At 38.3% G+C, this 9,979-nt stretch overlaps 1 non-coding gene across 1 annotated transcript; it reads left to right on the forward strand.

Moving 5' to 3' along the window:
• Window positions 1-3,645: 3,645 nt before the first annotated feature.
• TRNAS-GGA lies at window positions 3,646-3,717 on the forward strand. Its single transcript has one exon. It is a non-coding gene; the product is annotated as a tRNA-Ser (tRNA).
• The last annotated feature ends 6,262 nt before the right edge of the window (window positions 3,718-9,979 follow it).

Here is a 9,979-nt window from a genome sequence, read left to right on the forward strand (position 1 = left end):
ATACATTCAAGGAGACGGGCAGGCTACAGTCCACAGGGCTGCAAAGAGTCGGATATGACTGAAGCAACTTAGCACTCACTCATTGACAGGAGTATTACTCACAATAGCTAAAAGATGGAAGCAACCCAAATGCCCATCAACATATGAACAAATAAGATGTGGTATATACAAACAGTGAAATATTATTCAGTCATTAAAAAGAACGATGTTCTGATACAAGCTACAACATGAATGGACCTCAGAAACATGCTAAGTGAAAGAACACAAAAGATAACATGTTATATGGTCTGGTTTATAATAAATATTAAGGATGGGTACCAGAGAGACAGCTTGCCAGGAGCTAAGACCGAGAAGAATGAGAAGTGACTGCTTAAATGAGTATGAGGTTTTCTTTCAGGATAATGAAAAACTTGCTGAATAGAGTTGGTGGTTGCATGACTATTAACGTACTGTCACTAAATTGTACACTTTAAAATTATTAATTTTATGCTAGGTATTAATAACTTTCATCTCAAAAAAGAATATACTGTATATTTACAAGATAAATGGAAACAGTGACAGACTTTTTTTTCCTGGGCTCCAAATCACTGCAGATGGTGACTGCAGCCATGAAATTAAAAGATGCTTGCTCCTTGGAAGAAAAGCTATGACCAACCTAGCATATTAAAAAGCAAAGACATTACTTTGCCAACAAAGGTGTGTCTAATCTAAGCTATGGTTTTTCCAGTAGTCATGTATCGATGTAAGAGTTGGACCATAAAGAAGGCTGAACACCAAAGAATTGATGCTTTTGAACTGTGTGTTGAAGACTCTTGAGAGTCCCTTGGACTGCAAGGAGATCAAACCAGTTAATCCTAAAGGAAATCAGTCCTGAATATTCACTGGAAGGACTGATGCTGAAGTTGAAGCTCCAATACTTTGACCACTTGATGTGAAGAACTGATTCATTGGAAAAGACCCTGATGCTGGGAAAGATTGAAGACAGGAGAAGAAGGGGATGACAGAGGATGTGATGGTTGGATGGCATCACCGACTCAATGGATATGAGTTTGAGCAAGCTCCAGGAGTTGGTGATGGACAGAGAGGTCTGGCGTTCTGCAGTCCATAGGGTCGCAAAGTGTGGGACACAACTGAGTGACTGAACTGAACTGACAATACAAAATTCATGTTGAGGTTTGACAGAAAACAGCAAAATTCTGTAAAGCAATTATCCTTCAATTAAAAAAAATTAATTTTAAAAAACCAAAAAAAAAAGAACTTTTAAAAATATATGGTATGAACCCATGTTTGGCCTAACATAGATGCAGTTGGTTATGTAAATATTTATAGATATGTGTATGTACATGCACAGTTATTTCCATGCCTTGTCAGTTGAGAGGGTATAGCTGCACACACGAGTAGCAACATTCATACCCAGTGCCTACCTCCTGTTCTCTAAAACTATTCTCCAATAAAAGGACCCAGAGCTCCTTGGAGATGTGCTAATTTTAGGACTCTGGCAGGAAATATTTAAGATGAGTGTGGAGCATCCTGTGGTGCCAGAGAGTAAGGAAGTGGTACACACAGAACACAGACACACAGAGTGAAGTGTGCTGAGTCGCTCCGTTGTGCCCGACTCTTCGAGACCCCACGGGCTGTAGCCCGCCAGGCGCGTCCGTGGAATTTTCCAGGCACAAATACTGGAGTGGGTTGTCTTTTCCTTCTCCAGGGTATCTTCCTGACCCAGGGATTGAACCTGCATCTCTGGCAACTCCTGCATTGACAGGCAGATTCTTTACCACTAGAGTCACCTGGGAAGCCCATACAGAGTGTTGGGGTATGTCAAAAGAACACAGGGCTCCTAATGGCCAAATCTGGAACAATTTGAGCAAAAATCTAAATACAATAGTAGAATTGTAATCTCAAGCATAAAATAAATACCCCATTCAACATAGGGTATTTTAAGAAATAACTGAATGAATTTATAAATTAATGAGGGAGACAAATCTCATTTGCAGAAGAATTTCAAACAATTTATGCATATACCCAAGAAGATGGAGCATAACTTCTCACTCTTTAAGTAGGGACTGAACATAGTGTATACTTTCAAAGAATACAGTATGAAAAGGTGAAAAGGGGTGGGGCAGAGTAACTCTGATGGAAAAATCTGACAAGACTACTAGCTCTGGTTAAGGTCAATATCAATAGTGATAGGTTATGTTGATAGTAGTACCCTTGATAAGATCGATGAAAATGGCACTTTATCTCTGTGGTCTTTCTTCCAAAACTCCATAACCAATCTAATCATGAGAAAATATCAGACAAATCTCAATTGAGGAGGGCTTCCCTGGTAGCTTAGCTGGTAAAGACTCTGCAATTGAGGAGCATGCTACTCAATATCTGACAATACTCCTCAAAACTGTCAAGGTCATTGAAACAGGGAACGTCTCAGAAACTCACAGCCAAGAAAAGCATTAGGAGACATGACAAACAAACATAATGTGGAATCCTGCATGGGATCCTGAAACAGAAACAGGACATCAGGTAAAAAGTAAGGCAATCTGAAAATGTATGGACTTTAATTAATGATAATTGACTGATAAGGGTTCATTAATTGTAACAAACATAACCATACTAATGTATGATATTAATAACAGGGAGACCCTGGGTATGGGGTATGAGAACTCTCTTAACTATATTCAGAATTTTCTTATAAATTTAAAATTGTTCTTAAAAAGCAGGAAGCAGCTGTATACCACAGGGAGCTCAGCTTAGTGCTCTGTGGGAACCTAGAGGTGTTTGGTGGGGGGCGGGCAGTGGGACTGAGGTTCAAAGGGAGGGGATATTCCCATGTGGATCAGACAGTAAAGAATCTGCCCCCAGTGAGGGAGATCTGGATTCGATACCTGGGTCAGGAAGATCCCCTGGAGACGGAAATGGTAACCCACTACAGTATTCTTGCCTGAAGAATTCTATAGACAGAGGAGCCTGGAGGGCTACAGTTTATGTGTATAGGCGATTTACATTGTTGTACAGCAGAAAATAACACAATATTGTAAAGCAATTACACTCCAATAAAAAATGTTTAAATATATAGATATATAGTTATAGTCTTATTGTCCTATTATTGTCCTGTTTAGGACAATAATTAATGCAGATGGAAGCATATCGAACTTACAGGTCTGAGTCTCAAGCCTCTACCCATGATTTGCTTCATGATTTCAGCTAAGTCACTTAAAATCTCTAGATGTTAGTTTGCTCACCTTATATTTTACAGACTGAGGGACTTGAAGTCTCTTTAAAGTCTAACGTTCTAAGAACCCTGATTCTATTACTGCACTAATTCAGTTATATCTGAAAAGAGCACCTGGAAAAATGAAGAAGCATTCAAATGATTTTGTAATGCTTAAGAAAACAAGTTCACTAAAATAATTTCCAAAATCTATTTCATTATAATAACTCAAATGTTAACACATAGAACTTATGAGGTGGTGTGAAGTAAAGGTAGGACTCATTACCTAGAGACAGTGAAAGCTTCTTATAAATTACCTCACTATGCCACAGAATAGATTTTGTTTAAATTTATATCATCTCCCATTGATGTATCACTTTGTACAAAGAAGGTGCATGTTTTTTTCTGTAGTATTTTGAGAACACATAATGGCTTCCCTGGTGGCTCAGATGGTAAAGCGTCTGCCTGGAATGCGGGAGACCCAGGTTCAACCCCTGGGTTGGGAAGATCCCCTGGAGAAGGAAATGGCAACCCACTCCAGTACTCTTGCCTGGAAAATTCCATAGACTGAGGAGCCTGGTAGGCTACAGTCCATGTGGTCACAAAGAGTCAGACACAACTGAAAACTTTACTTACTTAATGTAGTATTATTTTAATCTCCTGATGTTAGAATTATTAGAGGAAATTTCATTAATATTAAATGATTCTGATTAAAAAAAACCCCACATTTTATGGACTTCTCTGGCAGTATAGAGGTTCAGACTCTACACTTCCACTGCAAGGGGGCATGGGTTTAATCCCTGCTCATCGGGGAACTAAGATCTTGCATGCTGCATGGCATGGCCAAAAAGTAAATAAATAAAAATGTAATGTTAAAAAATAACAAAAATAACTAAATGAAATTTTTAAAATATTTAAAAACCCACATTCAAAAAATGTAGCATTTCACCAAAAGTATTTAACACATTAACTATGTCAATGTAAAGTTTATGTAAGAAAAAAAATCAAATTTTGTGTAAGGGCATCTTTCACAGTCATTACATACTTGTAAATATAACACAAACATCACAAAATCTTAGGGGAAAAACATTTTATCTATGCCAAACTAAACTTTTTTTTTAATTTTCAATAACAACTAAATAATTTATAAAATTTCATTCTCAGGCTAGTTATCTGAGATAAGTCTGACCTTATGAGATGCCCAGAGGGTGTACATTAGATTAAAATGTTTGATTTCTTATTCACTCTGACAGTAATATAATCTAAAACAAGACTCTGAGGCTTACTTTAGCCTGAAAGGTCAAGGATATGATAACCCTCTAATCTGAAGAGTATAATACTTACCAGCTTTTCTTTTTGACTTTTTGAAAGATAGGCATGTCTTTCTCATATATGAAATTTCCATATCAATAAAGAAAAAAATTAAGTAACAAGGGGATAACTATAGCCTTATACATAATTATAACTTCTTCTATTACTAAAAATGTTCAGCATAGAAAAAATCATCATAATGTGACATCAAATACCCTTGGGGAAAGAGGAAACATTATTATATTCTATTATTTAGCATAGATAAATTACCTTCCTTCAGCTTCCAATAAAATGAAGTCCAAACCCCCAATACATTTCAACTATCTGAATAAAAGTTTTGAAAGCTATCATAGTTTGTTAAAGCTTTTAGGAGGTAAGAACTGCATTGTAGTTTTTTCTATTTCTATTTTTAAAATTCTGTTTTTGCTAGATTTTTATCTGCAAACTAATTTCATTTAGCATCTTCGAAAGTGTGAACACTTTTAAGTTCTATTAATATTCTTGTGGCAACATCAAAATTTAAGGAAATCATCACAAGGAGTTCTGGTATTACTTGCTTTGTTAGGTTTGCAAACTTTTCTTCATATTATTTGCTCTTACATTTCCTGCCTGCCATCACCTTTAGTTTTAGTGTATTTTAAATTTCTTCAAATGGTGGAATAGAAGACAGAAATGTGTGTATACATTACATTTTTAAGTATTCATTACTTTAATCCACTAAAGTAAACTTTTGTCAAGGCCTTTTATCTTAATGGTATTTTTACATAAAAAAGTGGTAGGGAAACAATCCTATCTGACACCCCTTCAAATGCATCTTGAACTGTGTTGGTTTAGTGTCAGTTATTGACTGCTTGAGCTGGAGAACCCCTGCCCATATCAGTAACAACCAGTCAAAACTACACAGTACCTTTAACATCAAAAACACTTCACAGGAATCATTATCATCAGTTATTGACAGGAAGAAAGATTGCACAGAGAGATGATGTCTTCAACAGAGGTTGTGTTCAGTGAAGAGAAAATTAAAGGTCTAAATGTAACTCAATAGTAAATCCAAAAACCATTTCTTTCAAGGAAAGTTTAACATTGTGTTTTCTGCTTTCAAAATCCTTTCATCATTAAAGAGCTATTCTTTTCTGGTTCAAATCTTGCTTACCTCCTTTTTAAAGTAATTTCTGAAAACATTAGCCCAGATGAGTTAATTTCAGATGGCTTATTTACCTGCTTATAGATTTATTTGCCACCTGCTTTTGCTTTTTTTACAGATGCAAAGTCAACCTCTGGGGCAAAATCCCACCTTTCTCTTTCTGCCACACAAGTGGTAAATAACATTACCCAATAAATTTCAGCATTTCCCCAAATGTGTAGGATACAAAAAATGTATTCATTCGTGTGAGATATAAAAATGTACACTCACACTTCTGAAATCAACAGCCAGCCATTTCACACTTGGGCCAAAGGCAAACAAACATAATTCTCACTGGCAGCTGGACAACATTCCAAGCTGCCACCACATTAATTAACTCACCTCAATCAGATTCCACTTCAACTTGCACAGCTTGCTGCCAAGACGCCTAGCAATAAATTGTTAGGTTAAATACTGAACAAGGTAGGGAAATACCATATGGTATGTTGTTACGGAGGGTGGGATATTCTTGTTTAACACTAGTAGCAGGTTTTTCCCTTTACTTTTTATTGTTGTCTCCAGTGATTTCAGAAAAATGAGTATACGTTCTTGCTGATAAATTATCTTGCTTGATTATAGTGATGGGGAATGGAATGGTAACAAGACATTAATAACAAAATACTTTTGTTCACAAGCTTCTATAATTGATGCTCTGAAAATTTCAAGGCAACAGCTTACTTAGCAGGTACTGGGAACTCACTAATGGTAAATTATTGGTATTAAACTCGGGGGTGTCAAGGAACAAAGAACTCAAATAAATTCTGTTTTCACTGAGGACTATTGAGAATTTACAAGTAAATACAAACTGCTTGTATCAATAGCTGAAAAACTTCTAACATGGTAATCAAAAGATTTGAGTTTGAATCCAGTTTCTGCCTTTGACGGGCTGTGTCACTTTCATTAAATCACTTCACTTCTCTGATATTATTTCTTCATCTGTCATATGATGCAGTTTGACTAGAAGAGTGCTTCCCAAACCTTAACGCACATATTAATTTTAGATGCTTGTTAAAAATGCAGATTTTTGGATGTCACCCTTAAGGAATGAAATTGATTAGGTCTGATGTGGAGGCCAAATCTGCATTGTGAGCAAGTAATTCTTCCGCAGATAAAGGACCCACACTCTGAGAAATACTGGACTGCATGATACCAAGATTCCCCTTACCTCTGACAGTTACTTCACTTACCAGCCCATGTCATTGCTTTTATAAACCGTGGTGTGATTTTAGAAAGCGGCATAATTGGGAGAGTTGATTCAGGACTTAATCAGCACTCATTCAAATGCCTAGTCAGAAAAAAAGGCTGAAAACACCAGAATATGACTACCCAAAATCCTGTACACATTTTCCTAGGGCTGTGGGGTGGGTCATAGAGGTGACAGCTGATTGGCTGCAGCTTCTCTCCCTAAAAATCCTGTCTGTATACAAAGGAAGGCTCTCTTTGGGAGTCCTTCCTAAAGGAAATTAATCCATCCTAAAGGAAATGAATCCTGAACATTCATTGGAAGGACTGATGATGAAGCGCCAGTATTTTGGCCACCTGATGTGAAGAGCTGACATTAGAAAAGATCCTGATGCTGGGAAAAATTGAAGGCAAGAGGAGAAGGGGACAACAGAGGATGAGATGATTGAATGACATCACCGACTCAATGGACTTTATAGGCTCTGGGATCTGGTTATGGACAGGGAAGCCTGGAGTGCTGCAGTACATAGGGTTGCAGAGTTGGATACAAATGAGCGACTGGACTGACTGAACTGATCACTCCCCCAGCAGAAGTCTTTCTTTCCTCTAAACGTGTAATGAACACTCGTTTCATCTATATTGCCTCTTGTGTATGTGATGTATTCTGCTTCTATTTTAAATGCCAGAAATCAGGAAAACATTCTGTACTTGTTTGTAAGATTCTCAAAGGCTAGGGACGTTGGGAAACCTCATTCTTTCTAGCTTCTAGGACATGATTTGATAAGGAAAGTAAAAGGCTCTTACTGGTATACACTCTGAGTTTATTTCAGATGGGTACTTATGAATTTCTATTAAGCCAAGTATCTACTTCTATCCAATTCCTCTTAGGACCAGCAGAGAACCATCCCATAAGACAGCTGCCTGGGGATAGCCTTAAATTAAGAAATGGACAACCTTAACTGGCCTGCATAAAACAGTGTGCAACACAGGCCTTTCTCATCATGTTTACAAGCTCAACGAGGACTCAAAAAACAGACTTTATTACTTCACTACTTAAAACTTGAAATCACCTTTTTTTCTTGCTCTCCGTCACTGGAGAGTGTAAAAAAGGCAATGCAGTAGTTGCTTTACTACCGGATTTGCACAAAAGAAACCTGATTCTCTTAAAATTAGTTAGTTCTTTCCAAGATAATCACCACAAAAATCTGCAAGTTCTAATAAAGTTCCTTCGAATGTGGGTGGACGATCTCTTACTGAGCTTTTTGCGTTCTCCTCAGCTACTAGAATCAGGCTCTTAATAGATGCTCAATAAAGGAATGTTGGCTTGAAGATACTCTGGCAGAGTACTAAATCCTGCTGCAGCCTTCTTCATCCCCTGCAGGTGGTGCTGGGAGACAGTTTACTTATTTACTTATTTAATCATAATTGTATGGGCAAGCAAAGGTGTTCTCAGTGCCGGTTTAAAGCTGTTGTAATTATCTTAATTTCTTCCTCCTCTTCACTCTAATTACTGGGTCACAGAGGAGAACAAAAAGACTGAAAAAGGTGATGCAGATGAAGAGAAGCAGGGTTTTGAGATAACTGACGGTGTCTCCCAGGCCTGGCAGTGGAAATATTCTGTATAGATTTAGGAGAAAGGGTTTTGTACATTTGTACAAGAGATTTTATACTTTCCAAAAGAAAAGATATATTCAGGAAAGTCTCCTATACCACCATCTGACCATCTCCCACAGATGTGCTCTATTAATTCTAGCTCTGTATTTGTCAACCCCATACTTCTAGTATTTTTCACCAAGGTTCAATATGACTAGCTGTTGGTATTTTGGGCTTCAATCTTTAAGACTTCCTTTCCATCTCACAACACGTTCATCACACTTCCAAGTCAGTCAGTTTAAAGGATCAATCACTTACCATTTAATATCCTGACTCTCCCTCTTGATTGAGAGCTGTTAAAAGGGTAGGGACTATGTCATTATCATCTTTGTAGCACTAGTTCTTGTCTTGATGCTTGAAATGTAGCAGACCCTAAACAAATTAAATTTAAAAAAGCAATCAGTAAGTCAACAGGAATACTGCCAGCCACATACCTAATACTTTTCTCTTCTACCACCCTTTTCCTGAAGCTTTCTGAAGCCAAAAGTAGAGGCTAGCAATTACAGTATTAAATAAGGAAACTGGTATTTTTTAACTGACATAATATTCACAACTACATTTCTAACTGTATCTCTTGCATGTCCCCCGATATGAATCCTTCAGAACAACCAAATTGGTGTGTCCACTCTCTCTGATAATGCTTTATGCTTTCTTACCTCTGAGATGATGCCATTCCTCTATTTTGCCCTCAGTCTATCTTAATTAGTAATTTTCAAAATGGTTCTCAGGGGAAGCCATGATATCAACACTATGTTCATAGTACTAAGATGCCATTTACTTTTCCACCTCATTCTCTCACAAGTATACAGTGGAGTTTTCCAGAAGCCATAAGATATGTGATACCAACAGAGCAGATGAGAGAATCCAGCTGTCTTCTGTTAAGCCAAATATTAAAATGCAAAGTGTAGGAGGAGGAGCCAAGATGGCGGAGGAGTAGGACGGGCAGACCACTTTCTCTCCTACAAATTCATCAAAAGAATAACTGAACGCAGAGCAAACTTCGCAAAACAACTTCTGATCGCTAGCTGAGGTCATCAGGCGCCCAGAAAAGCAGCCCATTGTCTTCAAAAGGAGGTAGGACAAAATATAAAAGATTAAAAGTGAGACAAAAGAGCTAAGGACGGAGATCCGTCCCGGGAAGGGAATCTTAGGCGGCATTGCTTGGAGTAGGGTCCGGGCCTGAGTGCCCTGAGGGCAATCGGAGGGAGCTTCTGTGAGTTGCCAACTTGAACTGTGGGAGACCAAAGGAGAGAGAGTAAATTAACCGGCCCGAACACACTGCCGGCCGTTCGCAGAACAAAGAGACGGAGAAAATCCAGAGAAGAGCTCGCAGGCGGCGGACCGGCCCAGCCCCGCCGGAGGCAGGAGGCAGGGGGGAGGGGAAGGTCGCAGCGAGACACAGGGCGCAGGCACCCGACCGGCGCGGGCGGGGACTGGGG

The sequence above is a fragment of the Cervus canadensis genome, chromosome 12, assembly GCF_019320065.1.
Source record: "Cervus canadensis isolate Bull #8, Minnesota chromosome 12, ASM1932006v1, whole genome shotgun sequence".
NCBI lineage: Eukaryota > Metazoa > Chordata > Mammalia > Artiodactyla > Cervidae > Cervus > Cervus canadensis.